We start from the raw sequence: 24,560 nt of genomic DNA on the forward strand, positions 1-24,560 counted from the left end.
CTGCACAAGGGCTGGGCAAAACCATTTCTGTCCTACCTGAGGCTTACCTAGGATGTAAGTGGTGCCTGTGGCTTGGACAGATGCTCCAACCTGGGGTGAATTTTGCCCAAGGCGAGCAGTTCTAAAGAACCTCTTAGGATGGAAATAGTTCCTCCAGACTATTCCGCAAATAGGTACAAGTCACTAATACATTTGCAAATATCCTGGCCCAGTTGCTGTTTGGACAATATTGGGAATATTCTGCCACCTTAAATTCCCTCTTTGGCTTTAAACAGACTCTGTTCTAACCCTCTGTGTAATATTGTGGGTGTTCTTAGACAGCTTTCATGCCCAGAGGTGGCTGATTAAATGATTCCTGTACCTGTCTATTCAGAGAGTTTGCTCTGGAATCCTTTGTGGATGAAAAGTGCTATATTTAGAGGATTTAAGGCAGGAAGGGCAACTCTGAATTCATCTAGTCTGACCTCTTTCATAACACGAGCCAGACAAATTAACCCTGTAATTCCTGCATCAAGCCCATAACTTCTGGTTGAGCCAGAGCATCTTGTTTAGAAAGACGTTAACAGCCAGAATTTACAAGGCCAGATTTTCAGCTACTCAGCACCAAAAACTGTGGCCAGATTTTCAAAAGAGCTCAGCTCCTGTTTCGGCACAAAAATAAGTACCAGATTTTCAAAAGGGCTCAGGACTGCATGTGCTCATTTGAAAATCTGCCCGTTCAGTTCAGTGGCTAAGTGGGTGCTGCTGAGTTTTTTGGAAATGTGGTCCCCATAACACTCTAAGAGACTGTGCTGAGCAGAGAGAGAGAGCTGGAACTGCTCGTCACTGGGCATATGTGAGCATAACCACCTCTTTCCTGTGCTCATTATTGTGCATGGACTTTTTACACCTAGCAATAGCAGCTCCACGTGGGCACATGCACTGAGGTTGGGTTGGTGCAATACAGGCGCCTCCCAATCTGATCCAGCCGTGAGTTTGCAGTAGCACAGCTCCCAGCTCTTTGTGTGTCTCTTGTGCTCTCCTTGCCCGTGACAGTAAATCTGCCCCTGCTTTCTTTGAAACACTTCAGTCCTGTGTCCTCCACAATCTCTTTAGTTTGTTTAATCTCAGTTTTATCAAACTCCACTGGTCCATCAGAACTGAGAGGGAATAAAATATTTATTATTGCCATTATCAGTGACTGTAAACAGCATTATGCTCCTGCCTTTGGTTTGCTTATCAATGTTTCTCTGTCAAGAGTAATCTCTGCGGACAGGCACAATGTGCATACACATGCCTGGTACAACAGCAGAACAAAGGGATGGGGGAGACAGGATATTAGTGTTTCTAAAATAAAGGTCACAGCCAACGTCTGATCCTTGAATAGCCCAATACATCTTCCTGGGGAAATACAGATCTGCTGCTTTTCTTAATCCTTAGTGGATTCAACGCCTGTGTTCCAGAGTGAGATGCTGTGGACAAATACACCTGCTACCAATACCTCAGGCCCTCGAATAGCCCCTGTGCCCAATGAACCTCACTGCTGCTTCCTGGAGTAACAGCCCTTCTGTAGTGGGCCAGCATTCAACACCCAATCCTCCCTCAGGAGATGCCTGAGTGCTCAACCTGATCTTCATTGTGTGGCAAGGAGGTGCTTGGCAATAATGCTAAAGGACCCTGACTAGGTCCCTGGACACTGCATTTGCTCTTCTCAGCAGTAGCTGTGCTGGGGCATCACTGAATCATTGCATAGAAAGCACGAGAGAGGAGGATGTTCAAAACAGACTGCAGCCAGCTAGCGACACTGCTGCATGGCTCACAGCAGACCACAACGCATCTTCCAAAGCGTGAGATAGGCTGGGCAAGGTGAGGTGGGCTTTGGCTGAGAAAGGAGGTGACATTGCACGTCGCTGTCTTCACTGAATGCTTTCTGCAGACAGAGCTTTCATTGAATGGACAGGGAATCCAGGGGTTCTTGTCCATTGTTTAACTTTTTCCTCCCTTTGGCTTCTCTCTTGCTCACTGGCTCTCTCTCAGTCATGCTGTGTGCCTTGAAATGATGCGAAGTGCTGTTGAACAAACTCTTTAGTGGGACCCTGGAGAGATATCAGTGACCCAAAGGGTTTGAGCCACAAAGAGATCTAGACACCTAACTGCCACTTCAGGTGGCAAAGTCCAAAATGTAGTTCCTCAAATTCCCCACTCAGCTGTCGCCAAACCCTGTAGGTGCCCAAAGTCCCCAGGCCACTAAGTTTCCACTGGTAAAGTCCTCTAAGTGCCTACTTTTCTGCTGGTGGGCATGCAGAAACTAGGCATTCTCCACCTATCTTGCCTGCATGCAGGCAACCAAGCATCCCCCCACCCCTTCCACATGACTCCTGTTTATAAGGGGATGGAAGGGGGGACAGGAAGAGGAATGGCATTGGGTCTTTGCACAAACATAAGTGCCAGAAAATGGATCTTTCCCCAAACCAGGTGCTTTTGGAACCACCCTTTCTCCCTTCCTTTCTCCCCAGGCTACGTGACCCAGGATGCTGGCCAATATATGTACAGGCACAAGGGCACAGTGACTGCTCATTAACAATCTGGTGTGGCTTCCACTAAATGCTGTACAGGGGTTGTTGGGATTTCAATAAAATTCCTGATTTACAGCTGTGTCTCATTTGGGGACCATGTCGGCATGAAGTGAAGAGGAGGGCAGTTCCAGGCCTTTAGCATCAGAGCAAGGGCTGTGCATTGTAACTTACCAGTCTCACGTTCTGGTTGCTGCAGTGACTATGGGTCCTCCTCAGATTCTTTGGGGTGGGTGCTCAACCTGATCTGCCAGGCATTGGTTCAGAATCACATACTCTTCTTCCTAAGGGGTCTGCCGGGGCTTCCTCCAAAGCCCCTCCTTCCTCCTCGCCCTGCCCCTCATTGGTGTCCCATCATATAATAAGGCCAGTGGGATTCTGAAGGGGTCATGAGTCACTTCATCCTCTGTACTCGCAGCCTTGGAAAGCACCTGGTCCAGCTCACTGAAGCATGAACATGTGCAAGGTCCACTCCCAGAGCAACTGGTAGAGTCCTTCTCCCTCCAGTACCTGACTTCCAGGTGCTTTACGCGCTCCCTGTACTGGGAGCAGAAAACTGTTCTGAAGTGCTCAGTGTAGGTCACCACTACAGCTGGCCATGGGGTAGGGGGTCAGGGACCTTTGAGTAAGGGGCAGAGCATTGTGGGAATGGCCTTGGAGAACTATCAGTACCCATGACCTGGTACATGCCCTTCTCCCTGTCCATGCTGCATTGTAGAACAGGAACGGGGCCATGCCACAGCAGAGATGTGTACATATGCCCCTCAGCGTGCTAGTTTTTGCAGCGTGCACTCTGCCTCAGGAACATGCTTCGGGGCTTCAAATGTGGACAATCGGTGGGTTAATGCACAGCAACGCACATGTGACTGTGGACAGTCATGTGTGTAGACATAGTCCACAGCAGAGTCACAGCAAATACCGGCTTCCAGTGTGAAGGAACTGCGGAGGAGGTGGGGGGTCAGGGCAGCTCTGCCCCTTGACACTCTCAGCTAGCAGCAGGAGTGTGCACAGGGTGCACGCATTGCCCTGATGGATACCACTGTGGGAAAACATTTTCTGGCTTTGGTGCGCTAGCACATGCACACATAAAGTAGTAAAGACAAGAGAAACACATCTCGAAGGACAATGGTTTCCAAACAGGTATGTAACTGGTTTTTAGCATGTTTATTTGTCCTTTTTCAGAAGAGGTGTTACATTGTCTGACTAGCTCACTCAGCCATCCTGTTACTCTGTGGCGACGAGATTATGTGCTCAGACTAGAAAGTTTTAGCACATCCGCTGAAATTCGGGAAATATGAGTAATCAGGCTCTTTGGTATTCCTGGCCTTGCAAATTATAATTTGATATGGGTAATCACTAGTCTGCTGCTTGTCTGTTAGCTTTGAAATCTCCATGAAGTTAGAGTTGTAATCAATTAACAGTAAATAGGGTTCTTTGTCAAAATCAATTAAGTCTCTCTCCTAGCCTATGCAATGGTCTCTCTGCAATTTCGTATTGCTGCTTGGATGCCATGACTTCAACAGTTTTCAGTGCATAATGTTCTTATTGCATGGCTTTATTTAAATCATATGGATCAATACACCTGCATACCTTATTTGGGTTTTCAATTAAAACCATATATTTAGTCTAAATTAATTATCTAGGTTGTATTTTCAGTAACACCTGGGATTTTCCCTATTGCCCATTTCATTTTTATTTTATCTGTTAGGATAAAAGATTTGGTCTTGATATTTGGCTCACTGCAGTTACTGATTTGTCTGTCTGAATGTGGTGGTGTTCTTCCAGAGATCCTAGGCTTTTGGAGACATCTGTGAATTCTACACCTTAGCCTCATGTGTTCTTTCAGTATGCTACAAAGAAGTACGTTCAGCACATATTGTGTTTATAGACTAAATTTCAGGTGGGGAGGGGTAGGAGTAGGCAGGTTTTTAGTCCTACAGTAAAATTTTCAAAAGCGACTTAGGCACTCAGTCTCAATGAAAGTCAAAGGGACTTGGCGCCTAAGGGCCAGATTTTCAAAGATATTTACATACCTAAACATGCAGATAGGCACCTACTGGGATTTGCAAAAGCACCTGTGAGTTAGGCACCCAAATCCCATTGAAATCCATGGGTGTTAGATGCCTAGCCTGCTTAGTCACTTTGAAAATCCTGTGGGGCACCTCAGGTGCCTAAATGCCTTTGAAAGTCCACCCTGCAAGAGCCTGAGTCCCTTTAACTTTCACCGAGACTTAGGCTCACTATGGTCCAGCTCTTTAAAAGGATTTAGGTGTCTAATTCCCATTGATTTCAATAGAGATTAGGTGCCTAAATACCTTTCAGGATCCAGACCTTAGTGCATAAGCCACTTTTGAAAATGTGACTTAGGCTCCTAAATCAGTGCTTTTGAAAATTTTACCCCAGTATAGAGGCTATATCTGTATTTGCTGTCTGGAAATTTTTCTCCTGCTATTGAAGGTACATTTGAAGAGCTCTATAATGGAACAGAAAGCTGTGTTCAAGCCTGAGGAATGCCGAAGAACAACGGATTGATGTTTACAATTCTAATCTTCATCAGCTTCTCCTTATCATGTGGCAGGACAAGATCAAAAAAGATGCTATTTGAAGTCAAGCCCAGCAATTGCTTCCATCAGCACTGGTTCAGTTTTGGTGGCTGTCTTGGTATGGACATATTATTAAAAGGGAAAGCCAATTAATGCCAAAGTATATGTACCAAGGAATGCCCCTGTACGGCCAGCGATCACACAGGTGTCAGAAGCTTCGGTGGCGTGACAAAAATTGCCAGTATGGGCATAAACTTAATATACAACCAGACTACCTTAAGCACCTTGCCAGAGATCAATCCGGATGGCACCAAGTTTGGATGGAGGCCACATCCCTTTGGCCAAAAGTATAACAGTGTTAAAAAAAGAATTAGATAAATTCCTGGAGAATAAGTCCATCAATGGCCATTAGCCAAGATGGTCAGGGACGAACCCCATGCTCTGGGTATCCCTAAACTTCCAACTGCAGGAAGCTGGGACTGGATGAAAGGGGATGGATCACTTGAAATTGCCCTGTTCTGTTCATTGCCTCTGAAGCATCTGGCACTGGCCACTGTCAGAAGACAGGATACTGTGCTAGATAGACCATTGGTCCGACCCATCATGGCCATTCTTTTGGAATTTGCCATGACTATGATAGATGGTACATCTGCATTTGCTGTCTGGCAAGTTATTAAGTTATCCTAGTTTTTAAACCAAGATGTAATAGTTATTTGTCCTTGTCTTAGTATTTGATAGCCTGAATATATGAGCCAAATGTGGGATTAGATGTCCGTACTCTTTCCTTAGCTGTAGCATTACATAAGATTTGTGCTAAGAGTTGCCATTGTGCTCCAGTATCCATTTCTGCCTTTAATATTTAGCTATACTTGCCAAATAGAAGCTTCCCCTGTGCCTACAAAAAGCTCTTTGTCCCTGCCATACTGACCTTCAGTTACATGGACACATTTGGCTTTATCTGTGTGAAATACTTTTGAAAGGTATTTTTTCCTCAAGGCATTATGGAATGTTTGATGAAATTTCAGACACTTTCTCAGTTTGTGTTTTTGACCATGTTTAGGGTAAAATCTAGGGTAAAATTCACCTGCAAAGGTGAATACAATACAAGATTAGTACAAGGCATGTATGGCACTGAAGTCCCATTCAAGTCCTCAGAATAGGGCATGAGTGGGATTTCAATGATGCAGAATCCCACTGTCCACCATGGGAGCTCTCTGTGCAAAGAGTTTGCAGGAATGCACCCTAATATAGGACAACCATCAGCGCAGAAATGGGGAATTTCATATGTTGTATTATTGTGCCAAAAATATTGCAAAGCAGTAGAGACACTGTAAGAATAAAATTGTCGGTTTGGATTTGTTTTAACTCATGGCTCCAATTCTAGTATAGTAAGCTAAAAAGGGGATAATCACAGTTTTAACTGTCATGTGACTACTGTGGAACTATAAATCATCACAAGGCACAAAATTCAGATCTAGACTTCTAATGCACAAAGTTTCAGGGTTTGGTTCACCCCTGCATCTACAGATCACATAAGTCATATGACTTGTTCTTCCCCTCCATTATGTGTATACTGTGAAACATTATCTCCACAGCACTGGGAAGTTTCTGCCATGTTAACTTAATAATTACCTAATGCAGTAATATAGATACATTTTAATGGAGCAGTTCCACAATTCCATAAAATCTATTTAATCTGTCAATATGTCTTTATAATGCATATTTTGTTCAGGTCCCCTTCATAATAGTGACATGATTACAATCACTTCAATTAAATCTGGCACTTCACAAGATGGGTGTCTGAGATACTGCGCAGTAAATATTATAAAAAACTCATATATCTTGGTTATGATTTTGAAAGTTTTTAAATATTAAAGTATTACATCTTCATTCATACAAGAGAGTAAATCGTGATGGTGCAATTATCCAGTCTATTAACTATTATCTAGTTTGTATAAAACATGCAAGTGTTTCTCCCAGTAGCTCAAGCTAAAGTAAATGTGAACTAGGTCAGTTTTTTATGTCCACTACAATTTTAAAAAAACAACTAAAACTTGATGTCAAATGTTAGGGATGTTGGCAGAGAAAGGAAGGCATTTGTCTCACACACAGTGTCTGCAGTCATGTCCCTTCTTCTGTTACTTCGTTTAAACTGATCTTCTTGGATTCAGATGAGAAGTCATATAAAAACATGAATCTGTCTTATTCACATCAGTCTTTCTGGATATATTCATTGTATAGGGAATATATGGTTCATTTTTTATTTGGGAGCCTCAGGTTAACTTAGATTTTTCTTAATGAAATCTTGCCTAGCTGCAGGTTTCACAGGCCTGAATAGAATCATAGAATCATAGAATATCAGGGTTGGAAGGGACCCCAGAAGGTCATCTAGTCCAAACCCCCTGCTCAAAGCAGGACCAAGTCCCAGTTAAATCATCCTAGCCAGGGCTTTGTCAAGCCTGACCTTAAAAACCTCTAAGGAAGGAGATTCTACCACCTCCCTAGGTAACGCATTCCAGTGTTTCACCACCCTCTTAGTGAAAAAGTTTTTCCTAATATCCAATCTAAACCTCCCCCATTGCAACTTGAGACCATTACTCCTCGTTCTGTCATCTGCTACCATTGAGAACAGTCTAGAGCCATCCTCTTTGAAACCCCCTTTCAGGTAGTTGAAAGCAGCTATCAAATCCCCCCTCATTCTTCTCTTCTGCAGACTAAACAATCCCAGCTCCCTCAGCCTCTCCTCATAAGTCATGTGCTCTAGACCCCTAATCATTTTTGTTGCCCTTCGCTGTACTCTTTCCAATTTATCCACATCCTTCTTGTAGTGTGGGGCCCAAAACTGGACACAGTACTCCAGATGAGGCCTCACCAGTGTCGAATAGAGGGGAACGATCACGTCCCTCGATCTGCTCGCTATGCCCCTACTTATACATCCCAAAATGCCATTGGCCTTCTTGGCAACAAGGGCACACTGCTGACTCATATCCAGCTTCTCGTCCACTGTCACCCCTAGGTCCTTTTCCGCAGAACTGCTGCCGAGCCATTCGGTCCCTAGTCTGTAGCGGTGCATTGGATTCTTCCATCCTAAGTGCAGGACCCTGCACTTATCCTTATTGAACCTCATTAGATTTCTTTTGGCCCAATCTTCCAATTTGTCTAGGTCCTTCTGTATCCTATCCCTCCCCTCCAGCGTATCTACCACTCCTCCCAGTTTAGTATCATCCGCAAATTTGCTGAGAGTGCAATCCACACCATCCTCCAGATCATTTATGAAGATATTGAACAAAACGGGCCCCAGGACCGACCCCTGGGGCACTCCACTTGACACCGGCTGCCAACTAGACATGGAGCCATTGATCACTACCCGTTGAGCCCGACAATCTAGCCAGCTTTCTACCCACCTTATAGTGCATTCATCCAGCCCATACTTCCTTAACTTGCTGACAAGAATGCTGTGGGAGACCGTGTCAAAAGCTTTGCTAAAGTCAAGAAACAATACATCCACTGCTTTCCCTTCATCCACAGAACCAGTAATCTCATCATAAAAGGCGATTAGATTAGTCAGGCATGACCTTCCCTTGGTGAATCCATGCTGACTGTTCCTGATCACTTTCCTCTCCTCTAAGTGCTTCAGGATTGATTCTTTGAGGACCTGCTCCATGATTTTTCCAGGGACTGAGGTGAGGCTGACCGGCCTGTAGTTCCCAGGATCCTCCTTCTTCCCTTTTTTAAAGATGGGCACTACATTAGCCTTTTTCCAGTCATCCGGGACTTCCCCCGTTCGCCACGAGTTTTCAAAGATAATGGCCAAGGGCTCTGCAATCACAGCCGCCAATTCCCTCAGCACTCTCGGATGCAATTCGTCCGGCCTCATGGACTTGTGCACGTCCAGCTTTTCTAAATAGTCCCTAACCACCTCTATCTCTACAGAGGGCTGGCCATCTCTTCCCCATTTTGTGATGCCCAGCACAGCAGTCTGGGAGCTGACCTTGTTAGTGAAAACAGAGGCAAAAAAAGCATTGAGTACATTAGCTTTTTCCACATCCTCTGTCACTAGCTTGCCTCCCTCATTCAGTAAGGGGCCCACACTTTCCTTGGCTTTCTTCTTGTTGCCAACATACCTGAAGAAACCCTTCTTGTTACTCTTGACATCTCTTGCTAGCTGCAGCTCCAGGTGCGATTTGGCCCTCCTGATATCTTTCCTACATGCCCGAGCAATATTTTTATACTCTTCCCTGGTCATATGTCCAACCTTCCACTTCTTGTAAGCTTCTTTTTTATGTTTAAGATCCGCTAGGATTTCACCATTAAGCCAAGCTGGTCGCCTGCCATATTTACTATTCTTTCGACTCATCGGGATGGTTTGTCCCTGTAACCTCAACAGAGATTCCTTGAAATACAGCCAGCTCTCCTGGACTCCCTTCCCTTTCATGTTAGTCCCCCAGGGGATCCTGGCCATCTGTTCCCTGAGGGAGTCAAAGTCTGCTTTCCTGAAGTCCAGGGTCCGTATCCTGCTGCTTACCTTTCTTCCCTGCGTCAGGATCCTGAACTCAACCAACTCATGGTCACTGCCTCCCAGATTCCCATCCACTTTTGCTTCCCCCACTAATTCTACCCGGTTTGTGAGCAGCAGGTCAAGAAAAGCGCTCCCCCTAGTTGGCTCCCCTAGCACTTGCACCAGGAAATTGTCCCCTACGCTTTCCAAAAACTTCCTGGATTGTCTATGCACCGCTGTATTGCTCTCCCAGCAGATATCAGGAAAATTAAAGTCACCCATGAGAATCAGGGCATGCGATCTAGTAGCTTCCGTGAGTTGCCGGAAGAAAGCCTCATCCACCTCATCCCCCTGGTCCGGTGGTCTATAGCAGACTCCCACCATGACATCACTCTTGTTGCACACACTTCTAAACTTAATCCAGAGACACTCAGGTTTTTCCACAGTTTCGTACCGGAGCTCTGAGCAGTCATACTGCTCCCTTACATACAGTGCTACTCCCCCACCTTTTCTGCCCTGCCTGTCCTTCCTGAACAGTTTATAACCATCCATGACAGTACTCCAATCATGTGAGTTATCCCACCAAGTCTCTGTTATTCCAATCACGTCATAATTCCTTGACATCACCAGGACCTCCAGTTCTCCCTGCTTGTTTCCAAGGCTTTGTGCATTTGTATATAAGCACTTGAGATAACCTGTTGATCACCCCTCATTCCCAGTATGAGGCAGGAGCCCTCCCCTCACAGACATTCCTGCCTGTGCTTCCTCCCGGTATCCCGCTTTCCCACTTACCTCAGGGCTTTGGTCTCCTTCCCCCGGTGAACCTAGTTTAAAGCCCTCCTCACTAGGTTAGCCAGCCTGCTGGCAAAGATGTTCTTCCCTCTCTTCGTAAGATGGAGCCCGTCTCTGCCCAGCACTCCTCCTTCATGGAACACCATCCCATGGTCAAAGAATCCAAAGCCTTCTCTCCGACACCACCTGCGTAGCCATTCGTTGACCTCCACGATTCGACGGTCCCTACCCAGGCCTTTTCCTTCCACGGGGAGGATGGACGAGAACACCACTTGCGCCTCCAACTCCTTTATCCTTCTTCCCAGAGCCACGTAGTCCGCAGTGATCCGCTCAAGGTCATTCTTGGCAGTATCATTGGTGCCCACGTGGAGAAGCAGGAAGGGGTAGCGATCCGAGGGCTTAATGAATCTCGGCAGTCTCTCCGTCACATCACGAATCTTAGCCCCTGGCAAGCAGCAGACTTCTCGGTTTTCCCGGTCAGGGCGGCAGATAGATGACTCAGTCCCCCGGAGGAGAGAGTCCCCGACCACCACCACCCGCCTTCTCCTCTTGGGAGTGGTGGTCGTGGAACCCCCAACCTCAGGACATCGCATCTCATGCCTCCCAACCAGCGGAGTCTCCTTCTGCTTTCTCCCCCCAGACATATCATTGAGCGGCAGCGAACCAGCTGAGCAGCGGGGACAGCAGAGCAGCTCACAGCAGGAGTTTGCCTGGGACTGGTAAGTATCCGAGTGTGTGTGTTTGCTTGCTGAGGAAGTATCCGAGCGTGTGTTTGCTGGGAGGGCAGGGAGAGAGCCTGAGTGAGTGTCTGATTGGCTGCTAGCCTGCAGGGGGCGGGCATTAGGGTGTCTGTGTGTTTGCGTCAGGGAAGCCTGGCTGTTTAAAAATAGCCAGAGCCTCGCGAACCAGCTGAGCAGCGGGGACAGCAGAGCAGCTCACAGCAGGAGTTTGCCTGGGAGTTCGCCTGGAGTGAGCCCAGTGAGGCTTACATCTTGCCAACGTCTCTGAGGAAGCTCATAGTAGGTAGGTGATATGGAAGGGGGGGGTTCAGCTGTTGTGACCTGCACTGGATGTGCCATGTTTGTCTTTCTTCCACAGGACAGAAGCGACTTTGTCTGTACAAAGTGCAAGCTGGTCTCCATATTGGAAGAGAAGATTGAAGGTCTGGAGCAACAGGCAACGACCCTGCGTTGTATACGAGAGACTGAGGATTTTCTGGACCAAACTCAGGATAGGCTTCTAGAATATAGCACGGACAACCTCATTAGGGCCCCAATCTACCATATAGCAAGATGGTTACTGCATGCTATTTATATTTCCTGTAGAGGGCTTTGCCTTTGAGATAATTTGTGGAGCTTTGCTAAATGCTCCAATAAAGTTCCTCTCAAATGCATCAAAGGCCATTAACATAATGGCTAATATAAAGTCAGATTTTCAAAAATGACTAATAGGAGCCCAGGAATCACAGTAAAACGATTTACTGTCTATCTTCCTTTCTATCTTCTTATTCTGTGGCCATCCCCTTGGTGTCTTGGCACTTGTGAGAATATTCATAGATCTCCCTACCCCCACCTCTGGTTACTATCTTACTAACTCTATTAAAAGCTAAAGTCCCTTTACTCTGTGTCAACATTAAAGATCCCATGGCCCCAAGAGCAGACTTTAGCTTAATTCAATGGAGACTAAATCTTTGGTCAATATATCCTTTCCCCTCACCCTTGTGCAGCATGTTGTAGGCCTGCTGTTGTGTATCAAGGCTGCTGAATAATGAGTAAGGTATCTATGGTACCCCTCTGCCCCATCATTGTAGAAACTGAACACCTCACAATATTTAATGTATTTATCTTTATAAAACCTTATACAATTATGCCCATTTTACAGATGGAGAACTGAGGAAAACAGAGGCTAAGTGATTTGCGCATGGTTACACAGGAACTGTAACTGTAATTGAACCCATTGCTGCTGAGACCAAGACTTGTGCCTTAATTTATTGACCATTTTTCTTCAGTTATGTAGCTTGTAAAGTGCTTGGGTGGCCTCTGGACTGAAAGGTACTGTAAAAGACAACTGTTCTTGTAATAAACTCTCTCAGCATAGCTGAAGTTTCATAAGTCTGTTCATAAGCATGTAAGAAATCAATTCCAAATAATTGCATTATGTCCTTTGCATTAATGGATTTTCTACAGCAATTGGCTTTATAGACAAACAAATTTATCAGCTTAGCATAGCGTTTGCACCATGGAAAATTACAGGACTGTATGCAAAAGCATCTTTAACGTAATGCTTTTAAATAAGAGGCAGTTCTGACAATGCTGTAATTATGAGCATCCCTTCAGGCTAATCCAGCTAACAAAGTGGTTCATGTTGAAAGGGTTTTCATCAAAGAATCAAATGTATTCAGGAGAAGAATGAGGAGAAATCCAAAGGAAACACAGAGACATATTTACTTCGGGCCTGAACTGGCTCCCAGTGGGACCCTTTCTATTGGCTTCATCAGGACTTAGACCCTTTGCACCCAAAATTAATAGTATGGTGGAAGGCAGAGGGGTGTTCTGAATTTAAGATGGCAGCAAAACATTGACCATACTGTGGAACCAGCTGACTATAAACTGGTAAAATGACTGAGCAGAGAATGAAAACAGTTTCAGTAAGCAAGGGATTTTCCTCTTGATTAGCCCCAAAAAGTAAAAATAAGTTAACATGATTAGAAAGTAAACAGGAAAACTCCTCAGCTCCTCAGTCAGATGCTACAAGCCCTGAGTCTGGCATCCAACGTACTCAAAGATTTAGATTACACACTTATTTTTTTTTAACCACTACATCACTGCATGGTAGTGATTATATATGCAGAAATCATGCATGCAATAGCATATGAGTTCTGCACATACAACTGCAAGCTTACATCAGGTTCATTTTCTACTCTTTTAATTTTGGGCCCTTAAAGAATTATTTATCTTGTCCCTGCTTTCATCGAAAGCTCAGAGCCTCAGCAGCTCTACCAAAATCGGCAGATGCCTCCATGAATGCTTAGGGCACCTCTGTGATCGCACCCTACACACTATGGTAATTATCTTTGTCCAAGGTATGCCTTGTGAGGTATCCTATGAAAACTAATAACTCACTGATCATTACTATTCTTGTGTGATGTGTGTGTGCTGTGTAGATTGAGAGCTATGGATTTATGCTGGAATTATTGCTAAAGTGTGTTTAAACCAGGCATGTGTGCGTGTGCGGGTAAACAGGTTTTCCCTAGCCAAAGGAATTTTGCTTCTCTGGCCAGTCCGATCATCAGGTAGAGACAATGAAGGTCCATTTTTTCATATCAGGTAAACAAGGCTAACAAGCAAATGCTGTGGGGGAGAGAGGAGGGAAGAGACAGCAGGGTATCTACACCCAGGAGGAGAAAGAAACTTGGTCTGGGTTTTACTTTTCAAAGAATACATTGCAAAGTTTTACTTGCCTATAAAGGGGGATGAACCTCAAGAGATAAGCAAGTGAATCAACTGATTGTTTACAATATTACTGTATTATAAAAGTGTTTAGCTTGAGGTCTTTTCTGAAAGCTAATGACACATTGGTAACTAATATCATTGTGAATTGTCTGTATTAACACTGTATGAGGAAGTATGAATGCCTAACAATATTATTCTTTAAAGTCTGTGGCCAAACAGGGAGAAACAAGTTCCCTCCCAGACAGGAGAGAAGGCGGCTATCTACCTGTCTTCAATTAAAATTAAGCATGGTGAAATCAAAACAAAAGAAGCCCCATTTACGTTCGGGGGATGGGAAGCCCAGAGGAAGGGAAAAACAGCGTGAGGGCATCCTGCCTCTTGAAACAAAGTCATTTAATTTTGGAAGATATAAGCAAGGACAGAAGCCATCTTGGCGTCCAGCACTAGACAGACACAAGGGAGCAGAGCTCTTGCAAGCTGAGAAAGGTGGGTCCTTCAACCGAGGGGGGGTTGAAGCCTCTGGAAACTGAAGATAGGTGAGAAATCATCTTGGACAAAGCCCTTGGCCTTGCTAGATTAAGTTTTTGATTTTTAGATGCGTTTTCACTTTATGTGCATGTAACTCCTTCTTCCTTTCACTTGGCATCACTTAACCTATGTCCTATTGTTAAACATTTTGTTTTATTTTACTATAAGCTTACTCAGTGCTGTGTTTCCAGGGAAGGTTCTATTGACCCCAGTTGAGTTAATAAGCTGTAATGCGGGTTTGTGTCTTTAGAGGAACAAACAAATCTTATTATTTCCCTGAACTGTCCAGGATAGGACTGGACATCGCAGAGCACACAGTTTGGGAACATTTGGGACCAGGAGTGTGTTGGGGTCACTTTGCTGGTTGTAACCAAGGCTGATTGATGCTAGAGTAGGGTTGTGAGGCTGTACACAGGCTGCTGGGATCAGAGATGCTGAACTAGAGCTGTCTAGCACACATTTCAGTGTGTGACCTGCAGGTTTGTGGGCTGGCTGTGAGCACTCCAGGCTGGGAGCTACAGCAGCAAGGTATTGTAAGGCACCCCAGGTTGCAGGCAAATGGTGACACAACCCCTCACAGGTTTGGATTGCACCCCAAACTCCATAACAGTCCCCCTAAGTGATGACTATGCATCATATATGGAGTCACCCAGACCCACTCCATCCCCCCTTCCAGGAACTTGTGACCTGAACCCATCCCTTCCAGGAGTATGTAACTATACATAACATTAGGGTGCTGGGGGATGATATCAGTGGGGTGATGCATGAGAGTGGAGATGGACTGGGGAGTATAGCCCATAGAGTATTCCTGACGTACAGCTCTGAAAATGGAGATGTGAGGGAAAGAGGCGCCCCTCCCTCCCCCCAGCAAAACATAAAGACTTTTGTTGTGGTCTCAGTCCCTGACTTTGCCTTCTACAGGAGCTGTATGGGAGTCATAGTAGGCCAAGAACTGCACAGTGCTAAATTTGTCCCAGGGCTGATCCCCGGCACCTCTAGGCTTGGTAGTTCATAGCCGCAGCATCTCTAGGATTGGCAGTTCATAGCCCCAGCACCTCTGGGCTTGCTGAGTCAGTTATGAAAGTAAAAAAATTGCTTTAGCCCCAGCACCTACTTGCTTGAGTCCTGGCATCTCTTTTATTACAAATTAAGCACTGGTGCTGCAGCTACCTCATAGCTGCAACTCACTTGACATAGCACTGCCCAATAGCACTGGCTGCAGAGATACTAGCTCTGTATTAAATGGGCAGTGTACATCTTGAGAGATGGTCAGACAGACTGCACATGCTCTTCCACTGCCAATGAGTCTAATAACTATGGGCCACTTTAAAATGGACTTTTCTTTGATTTCCTTTAAAAGGTGATGAAGAGGGGTAGTTTATCACTGGGGAGCAGCAGCTTTTAAAACATGGGACAACAGAGGGAAGAAATCTTATCTGTGCCTTCCACTTTACCATGTAATTTCCTGCTGTCTCCTTGTAGCGCTTTCAGAAAACACAATAGCTTGGAAGTCAAAACCCTTCTGGAAAGTCTTAGGAGTTCTTTGCAGTTAGTTGACTAGATTTACAATGTACCAGGACCTCTGAGATTAAGTAGCATGGATGAACCTCAGAATGGTTCAGTATTTGGGTTTTGATTAGCACCTGGAGATTTAGCTGCTGCTCTTGACATATATTGATTCTATGAACTGCTTCGAACTGCCAAACTGGGCTAGGAATCCCATTGGATAAGATTTCTATTAAAGTTTGCTGTACTCGCTACTTCTCTCTAGGTCTGAAATGCTGCAACAACAGCTTCTCTCCCCACATTTCTGCTTCCTACCATAACTTGGAAATGGAAAAGGATTTAAATGTTAGAAAAGAATCTGTGCTTTGCTATTTGGATACTAGTCTGAGCTACCCCTGAGCGTGGAGTGTTTGGATCTGGGGATTTCTTCTTCAAATGTATTTCTAGCAAAAAAAAATTTTTTAAAAAGTGAAAAAAAAAGTTAATTAAGCCTTTAAAAAATTTTATTTGATTTTTGGGCAAATGTTTTAAATGAGCCTGTTTACTCATCCCTAATATCAAATTGAATATAATATGTATTAAAATATTCAATCCCCTGGGCTGTCTGAATAGTGCCAAGAATTGCCAGTAAACTACTAAGAAAACAGTGTTGGAACATGAGACAAAAACCTAGAGAAAGTAATCATAAATGTGAAAGAACTCTGCACTTTTTTATTTATAATTTTATTGTATTGCAAATCAGTTATTTGTGAGGTACAGTCTTTCTAACATCACAAATATTGGGAGTTTTTCAGTAGCCCCTTTGGGAGCTCACTTTTATTAATTTCAAATTCTTCTGCATGCTTCTCTCAGCAGAAAATACAGTTAGGCAAAGCTGTGAGTTTGAGACGGCGCCATGGTAAAATAAAAAAGACCTCGGGAAGGCTTTGGATGCTTGATAGTAATCAAATCTACTGCAGAAAAGAAACTCAGTGCTGGTATCTTTATATATCAACATAAACATCCATATTTTATTACACCAACAAGAAGAGAGCATGATGAATCAGCAGGAATTTCAGGAGTGGGGCTGAAGGTACAATAACCCACCCTGTCAATGCTTCCTTCTCATGAAGAATAACCCCCATCTCTCCACAAAGCAGTCTACTCTTTCACCAAAAGAGTCTACTCAGCCAAAAGCTGAAGTGGACCAGGACTCAAGCAACCAGCAGTGGTCAAATTATTTCCATCTCCCTCACTCTCTGACCGGGATACTGATTGCTGTTTCTTTAACAAACTGACAGGGGCTGTGGGTTACAAGATGTCAGAATCCTGCTTTCTCTTTTGTTGAGGGGAGATATGGAGCCATATCACTTCATGCGGGGGAGGGAGGGGCAGGAGGTGTCAGGAATGCACAATGCTTCTGTGACGGGATCCCCAGGGTACAACCTGGAACTGAGGGACCACTGTGCCCCCTTAACTCTCCAGCCTGGACTGATGCTCCAGTGTTTTGCCAGTGACAAGCAGCATACACCTCCAGGTGCCATTATCACTCAGCCACCATGCAGAGGCACACTCAGCTAAGTTGCATGAAGGCTCCCCAAGCCCCTCATGAACCATATACAGGGAAATGGCAGCAAATCTCCCAAGCCCCCAGCCTTGCACCCCAGGAATATACCGGCGTGCACTGCTCAAGACCTTCTCTTGACCAATGCAAGTTTATTAATTAATTCACCACTTCGTCAAAGGAAAGTGGACATGGACCAGCCTTTGTAATCTGAGCAGAATCCCCAAGCATTTTAGAAAAACTCACTGGTAAGGATAAAACATTAAAATAAGCTTATTGATGATAGAAAGATAGATGTTAAGTGATTATAAGTGGAAGGCATAAAAGATCAGAGATAGTTACCAAAGCAAATGAAAAGTAAGCACCCAGTCTAAATCTTAAAACGTATTAGATTAAGCACTATTTGGATCAAGCAATTTTTCTTACCTCACTGGATTTTTCAAGAAGGTTACAGTCTTTAATATAGAGGCTTTCCCTTTAAGCCTGGTCTCCTCAGTTCAGGTTTTTGTCTTCCCAGCATTTTTGTTGCCTTCAGTGTAGGTGAGGGAGGAGAAAACGTAAAAGCATGATGCCACTGTTGCCTATTTTATACTCTCAGTCCATGTGCCTGGAAAACACAAGCCCAGACATGTCCTGGTGGGTTTTCTTGAGTCCTAGAGTTGAGCAATCCCCCTGGGGTGGTCTTGTGCACTGAGTCATAGAATTGACCAATCCCTATTGTGTGGTGCTTGTGCAACTGCCATTGAATTATAAATCCCTTGTTTACTATTCCCCTGCTGGTCAATGGCTAGTATTGATTGTTCTATGCTCACCCGGGTGTTGTTGTCACTGGAGAACTAGCAGTGGGTGACTTCCAAATTTACAACATATATCAATAACAGACATACAATAAAATCTCATAATTTCATGCACACTAACAATATACATATTTTGACTGAACAATGGGTTTCAGCAGATCATGACCTTTCGTATAATATCTTACATGGCATACTTTGCATGAAATATCACAACCATATGTGAATGAAAATATAGGGGTTATAGAGTACTACTTTAAGGTACAATGTGCCACAACAAAACCCCTTTGTGGGGTACAGGCAGCCCCCCCCCCACCATCCTATTCCTTAGGTTAGATCAGAGGGGATTGGTCTGTGTGCCCCTGGGTGATTAGAGATGGAGCAGGTTCAGAACTGCCTTGAGAAAAGAAACAGCAATTTTATATAGTCTTTCTGCAGGCCACTCAGTGTATTGATAAAGAGGGTCCTTCAATGGTGAATACAAACAGTTATGCACCATATTAAAACAGGTAAATTAATAGCTTTCCCAAATAGACACAATATATAGCTGGTCACATGCTGTGAATATCCATGAATATTTGTCCAGTTAGGAAGGGATATTCAGTTTCCTCACATTCAGACCCCTTATTAGATCCTATGAGTGTGGATTGATTTAAATCAAAGTGATTTAAAATCCTGGATTTTAATTATATTTTAAATCAGCGAGCAGGAAACTTTGATTTAAATCGTTGATATTTATCTTGTTTTGCCTTTGTATTTTTTAGTTATTTTCCTAAAAAAAGTTGATTCTAATTTGTTGGTAACTATTTTAACATGTTGATTTGCAACTAAATGCATCTTTTACACTAAATTTTGCTAACCAGAAAGATATACTATATCCACTTATTTAAGCAAGTATATAGCTTAACATATATTAATTCAGAAGTGTTAATTTTAATTATTTTATTATGTTAGAAAATGGAGAAGGAAGTATTTATTATTTATTAGATGATTATTAATTTTTACTGACAATTTGTGTCAAGCTCCATTTGGCTGGAAATAGGAATTCAATTAAAAATGCACAAAAGCAGCATTTTTTTAAATTAGTTAAATAAAACTATATTAAAATGCTGGATACGTGAGAAAAAAAAGCTTATCAAGCCATGTTTTGCATTTAAAACTAACTGATTAAACAAAGGAAATAGTTAGTGAATTGAACTGATTATTCTGGAAACCATGTCCTTCAAGATTTTAGAACTAGTAGATCTCATCCTCTCACACCTCATTTTTATTCATAGCTTGGCAGGTGAAAACAAGCTTTACTGCCTTTTCAACCCTAAACTGATTTCTTAAGTTTGAATGAACTAATTGTCTCAGTGCTCAGAACTTGCCCTCAGTGCTTCCAGGAGGGTACTCACTCTAGGCTCCCAGATCCTCTGTAGTCACCTCTCATGGGCAGAGACCAACTCCTGACTAAGGTTTTTTCTAGGCTGTAGAAAGTTCTCTGGTACACTGTGATATCCCCAGCATGCCACACTGCCTTACCAGGTCAGCATCTGTGTTTTGCTTTCTGTTGAGGCTCTAAGCAGCCTAATTGCCCACAGTTATAAGGTACCACATAGCTCTTTCTAAGCAAGTATATTTATTCTTAACATGAAAGTGTTACAGAGAAAACGTTAAAAATAATAAAAGAATCTACACACATGCTAATAAGCTTACCAAAGATCACCCTCTCTCAACCCCACTACTCCAGAAGGAGTTCTAGTAGGAGTCAGTCCACCAAACTCCACCAAGTGTTTTTTCTGTGGTTACAAATTCACCCAGACATACAGATCAGCCTGTTTCTTTATATAGGTTGGGCTGTTGAGCTCAGGATATTGCTTCAAAAGGCTGGGTTTCTGAATAACTAGCAGAAGGCATTTACATTCCCCTCCTGTTAGATATCTCCCAGGAATTCCACGTATTGTCCCAAAAGATCATTCAGTATTCTTATCTACCACACTGTTCATATTGTCCTTTGCTCATCCAGACCCACAGTAATACAGAACCTTTGCATTTAATGCACTGGACTCCAAAGATACTTAAACTTAATTCAGTAAAGATTATCAGTAGTATTGCAGGAAATTGCTATCTCTGTCACACTAGTTATTGAACTGAACTAGTTGAATAAACTGTACTAAAGAAAATATTCTATTTGCATTTGCAGAAGATGTTACAGCTGTTAAAAGCTGATTTAGCACTTGAACAAACTCTGGATCTGGGTGTACAGGTAGTGATTTCCACCAGTTCAGTGGCTTGACTGTCTTTAAAAATTTAGTTGCAAACATACTTTTAAAAAATGTAACATATATTATTAATAGAGTATAGTAAGTTTTGGTCTTAATATAGCTTGTCATACTTTAAAGAAAAATGTATTTAATTTAAATTTTAAAAATCCAATTTAAATTGAAAAAAATATATATTTTTAATCCTATTCTCAAGCAGGCACATGAATGAGTTTTTGTTTTCATCAGTGTTTGAGGAATAAATATTCCTCTTCACAATCCCATAATTGAGAAAGAAGGCTGTGCTGGTTAAAAATTATCTTAGATGGGAAATGAAGGCATCTATAAAAAAGTAAAAATAATAATACATAACAAATAGAAGAAAGGGACAGATGATGGTAACGATATCAGTCAGACATTAGAAATTGTAGAAAATTGATACTGGAAGCAAAGAGATGCAAGGAGAATTGTGATCACTCTCCTTACAGTGTGTATGGTAATACCCATTGTTTCATGTTCTCTATGTATATAAATCTCCCCACTGTATTTTCCACTGAATGCATCCGATGAAGTGAGCTATAGCTCACAAAAACTTATGCTCAAATAAATTTATTAGTCTATAAGGTGCCACATGTACTCCTTTTCTTTTTAAGGAGAATTCTATTGCCAGCAGAATTAAGGACAAGAAGAAGGAGGGTTTTTTTTAAAAAAATATATTAGCTACAAAAAGAATCCTGACAATGGTATTGGTCTATTATTAGGTGGAAATGGTAGAATTGTCAATAATAATGCAGAAAAGGAAGAAGTGTTCAATAAATATTTCTGTTCTGTATTTGGGTTAAAGACAGATGATATTGTCTCATCATATGATGATCACACTCTTTCTATTCCACTAATATTTCTGGAGGATACCAAAGTCAGACATTTTTAAATCAGCAGGTCCAGATAATTTGAATCCAAACATTTTAAAAGAGTTGGCTGAGAAGCTTGCTGGACCATTAATGTTGATTTTCAATAAATCTTGGAACACTGGGGAAGTTCCAGAAGACTGAAGGAAAGGTAATGTTGCGCCAATTTTTTAAAAAGGTAAACAGGTGACCCAGGTAATTATAGGCCTACCAGTCTGATAATTATCCCAGCAAGATAATAGACCAACTGTTTTGAGACTTGATTTAATAAAGAATTAAAGGAGTGTAATGTAATTAATGCCAATCAACATGGATTTATGGAAAACAGATCCTGTCAAACTAACTTGATATCTTTTTTTTTATGAGGTTACAAGTTTGGTTGGTAAAGATATTAGTGTTTACCAGATTTCTGCAAGGTGTTTGACTTGGTACCGCATGACATTTGGATTAAAAAAAGCTAGAATGATATAAAATTATCATGGGACACATTAAATAGATTCAAAACTGGCTAACAGATAAATCTCAAAATGTAATTGTAAATGGAGAATTGTCATCAAGCAGTGTGTTTCCAGCAGGGTGCTACAGGGATCAATTCTTGCCCCTATGCTATTTAACCTTTCTATGAGTGACCTGAAAGAAAATAAACTCACACTAATAAAGTTTGCAGATGACACAGAAATTGGGGGAATGGAAAATAATGAAGAGGACAGATCACTGATTCAGACTGATCTCCATTTCTTGGTAAACTGTGCAAGTGAGCAATATGTATTTTAATACAAATAAATGCAAATGTATACACCTGTGGTCTGCAGACCCCTTGAGGGTCTGCAGACTGTGTCAAAGGGGTCCGTAAAAGGTTGCCGTTACTGTAGAACAATGGTTTTCAATCTGTGGTCCAAGGACTATGTCAAGGTTCCTTCCCCACTCTGGGGAACTCTAGGGTACAGATGTGGGGACCTGCATGAAAACCCCCTAAGCTTATTTTTACCAGTTTAGGTTAAAACTTCCCCAAGGTACAAACTATTTTATCTTTTGTCCTTGGACTTTATTGCTGCCAACACCAAGAGTCTAACAGATATATAACAGGGAAAGAGCCTGCTTGGAAATGTCTTTCCCCCAAAAATCCTCCCCAAACCCTACACCCCCTTTCCTGGGGAAGGCTTGATAAAAATCCTCACCAATTTACATAGGTGAACACAGACCCAAACCCTTGGATCTTAATAACAATGAAAAAACAATCAGGTTCTTAAAAGAAGAATTTTAATTGAAGAAAAAAGTAAAAGAATCACCTCTGTAAAATCAGGATGGTAAATACTTTACAGGGTAATCAGATTCAGAACATAGAGAATCCCTCTAGGCAAAACCTTAAGTTACAAAAAGACACAAAAACAGGAATATATATTCCATTCAGCACAGCTATTTTATCAGCCATTTAAACAAAACAGAATCTAACGCATATCTAGCTAGATTACTTACTAAGTTCTAAGACTCCATTCCTTTCTGTTCCCAGCAAAAGCATCACACAGACAGAGAGAGCCTTTGTTTGTCCCCTGCTCTCCAGCTTTGAAAATATCTTGTCTCCTCATTGATCATTTTGGTCAGGTGCCAGCAAGGTTATCCTAGCTTCTTAACCCTTTACAGGTGAAAGGGTTTTTCCTCTGGCCAGGAGGGATTTAAAGGTGTTTATCCTTCCCTTTATATTTATTACAGACTATGTCTAAGATTTCCAGAGGTGTCCACACCTTCATTTGAAATTTTTTAGGGGTATGCAAATGAAAAAAAGGTTGAAAATCACTGATGTAGGCCATACGTGTAGGATAGTGGACTCTATGCTTGAAAGCAGTGATTTGTGGTGGGTCATTGTGGATAATCAGCTGAACATGAGATACTAGTGTAATGCTGTGGCCAAAAGAGCTAATGCGATCCTGGGATGCACGAACAGGGGAAACGCATGTAGGAGTAAAGAAGTTATTTTACCTCTATATTTGGCACTGGTTCTGGAACACTGTGTACAGTTCTGGTGTGCACAATTCAAGAAGCATGTTGATTAATTGGAGAGAGTTCAAAGAAGACCCATGGGAATGGTTAGAAATCATTCCTCATAATGATACTCAAGGAACTCCATCTATTTAGCTTAACAAAGAGAAGGTTAAGGGATTACTTGATTACACTCTATAGGTATCTACATGAGGAACAAATATTTAATAATGGGGTCTTCAATCAGGCAGAGAAAGGTCTAACACAATCCAATGGCTGGAAGTTGAAGCTACACAAATTCAGACTGGAAATAAGGCATACACTTTTAACATGACAGTAATTAACCATTGGAACAATTTACCAAGAGTTGTGGTGGATTCTCCATGGTTGGCAATTTTTAAATCAAATATGGATGTTTTTCTAAAAGATCTGCTCCAGGAATTATTACTGTGAAGGAGGAGGTCAGACTAGATGATCATAATAGTCCCTTCTTGCCATGAAATTGATGAATCTATGAATTCACATCTCCATATTCCTATCAGCACATAAACGAGGGCATTTGTATGTGAGCAGGAGCGCTCACTATTTATTTGCTGTTTCTTAGTCACTGTTACTCTGAATTTCTAGTTCATTAATGTCCTGTTTAAATGATTTAATCAGAGAGCAGGAATGATGCCATATGATCTCACGTGACCATCACACACTATGGAGAATTTACAGCAAACAAAGTGAATAGTGCACAAACACCCGATAGGCTGAATGTCCTTCACATAAACAAATGCTTGCAAGCAGCTAGTGCATTTGCAGAAAATAGGACTGGATCACAAACAGAAAAAGGACTAAATCGCTGAATAATTCATTAATTCTTCCAGCTCTAATAGGAACAAGGGAAAAGAGATTTTGATCAAATGGAACAGTTGGAGTATTAGAAATGTTATAGTATGTGGAAATATTTTAGAGTAGATAGATTCAGTATATTTCAATTACAAATGATCTTATTAATTTTAAGTTTTTAATTGCATGGATGCATCCCAAGGTGTATGTAGTTATTATGAGATAAAACCACGCCTCCAGGGATTACATCAACACAGCCCATTGACACAAGCCCTGGAGTGTCTTCATTCCTAATTATCAAAGCACTAGGGGATTCAATTTCAAGGCAAAGAATAGTGATTACAGGTAGCTAAATATGAATTGTTTAATAACCAAGTTGAAGCCTCAGCT

The sequence above is a fragment of the Dermochelys coriacea genome, chromosome 13 (genome assembly GCF_009764565.3).
Source record: "Dermochelys coriacea isolate rDerCor1 chromosome 13, rDerCor1.pri.v4, whole genome shotgun sequence".
NCBI classification, from domain to species: Eukaryota; Metazoa; Chordata; order Testudines; family Dermochelyidae; genus Dermochelys; species Dermochelys coriacea.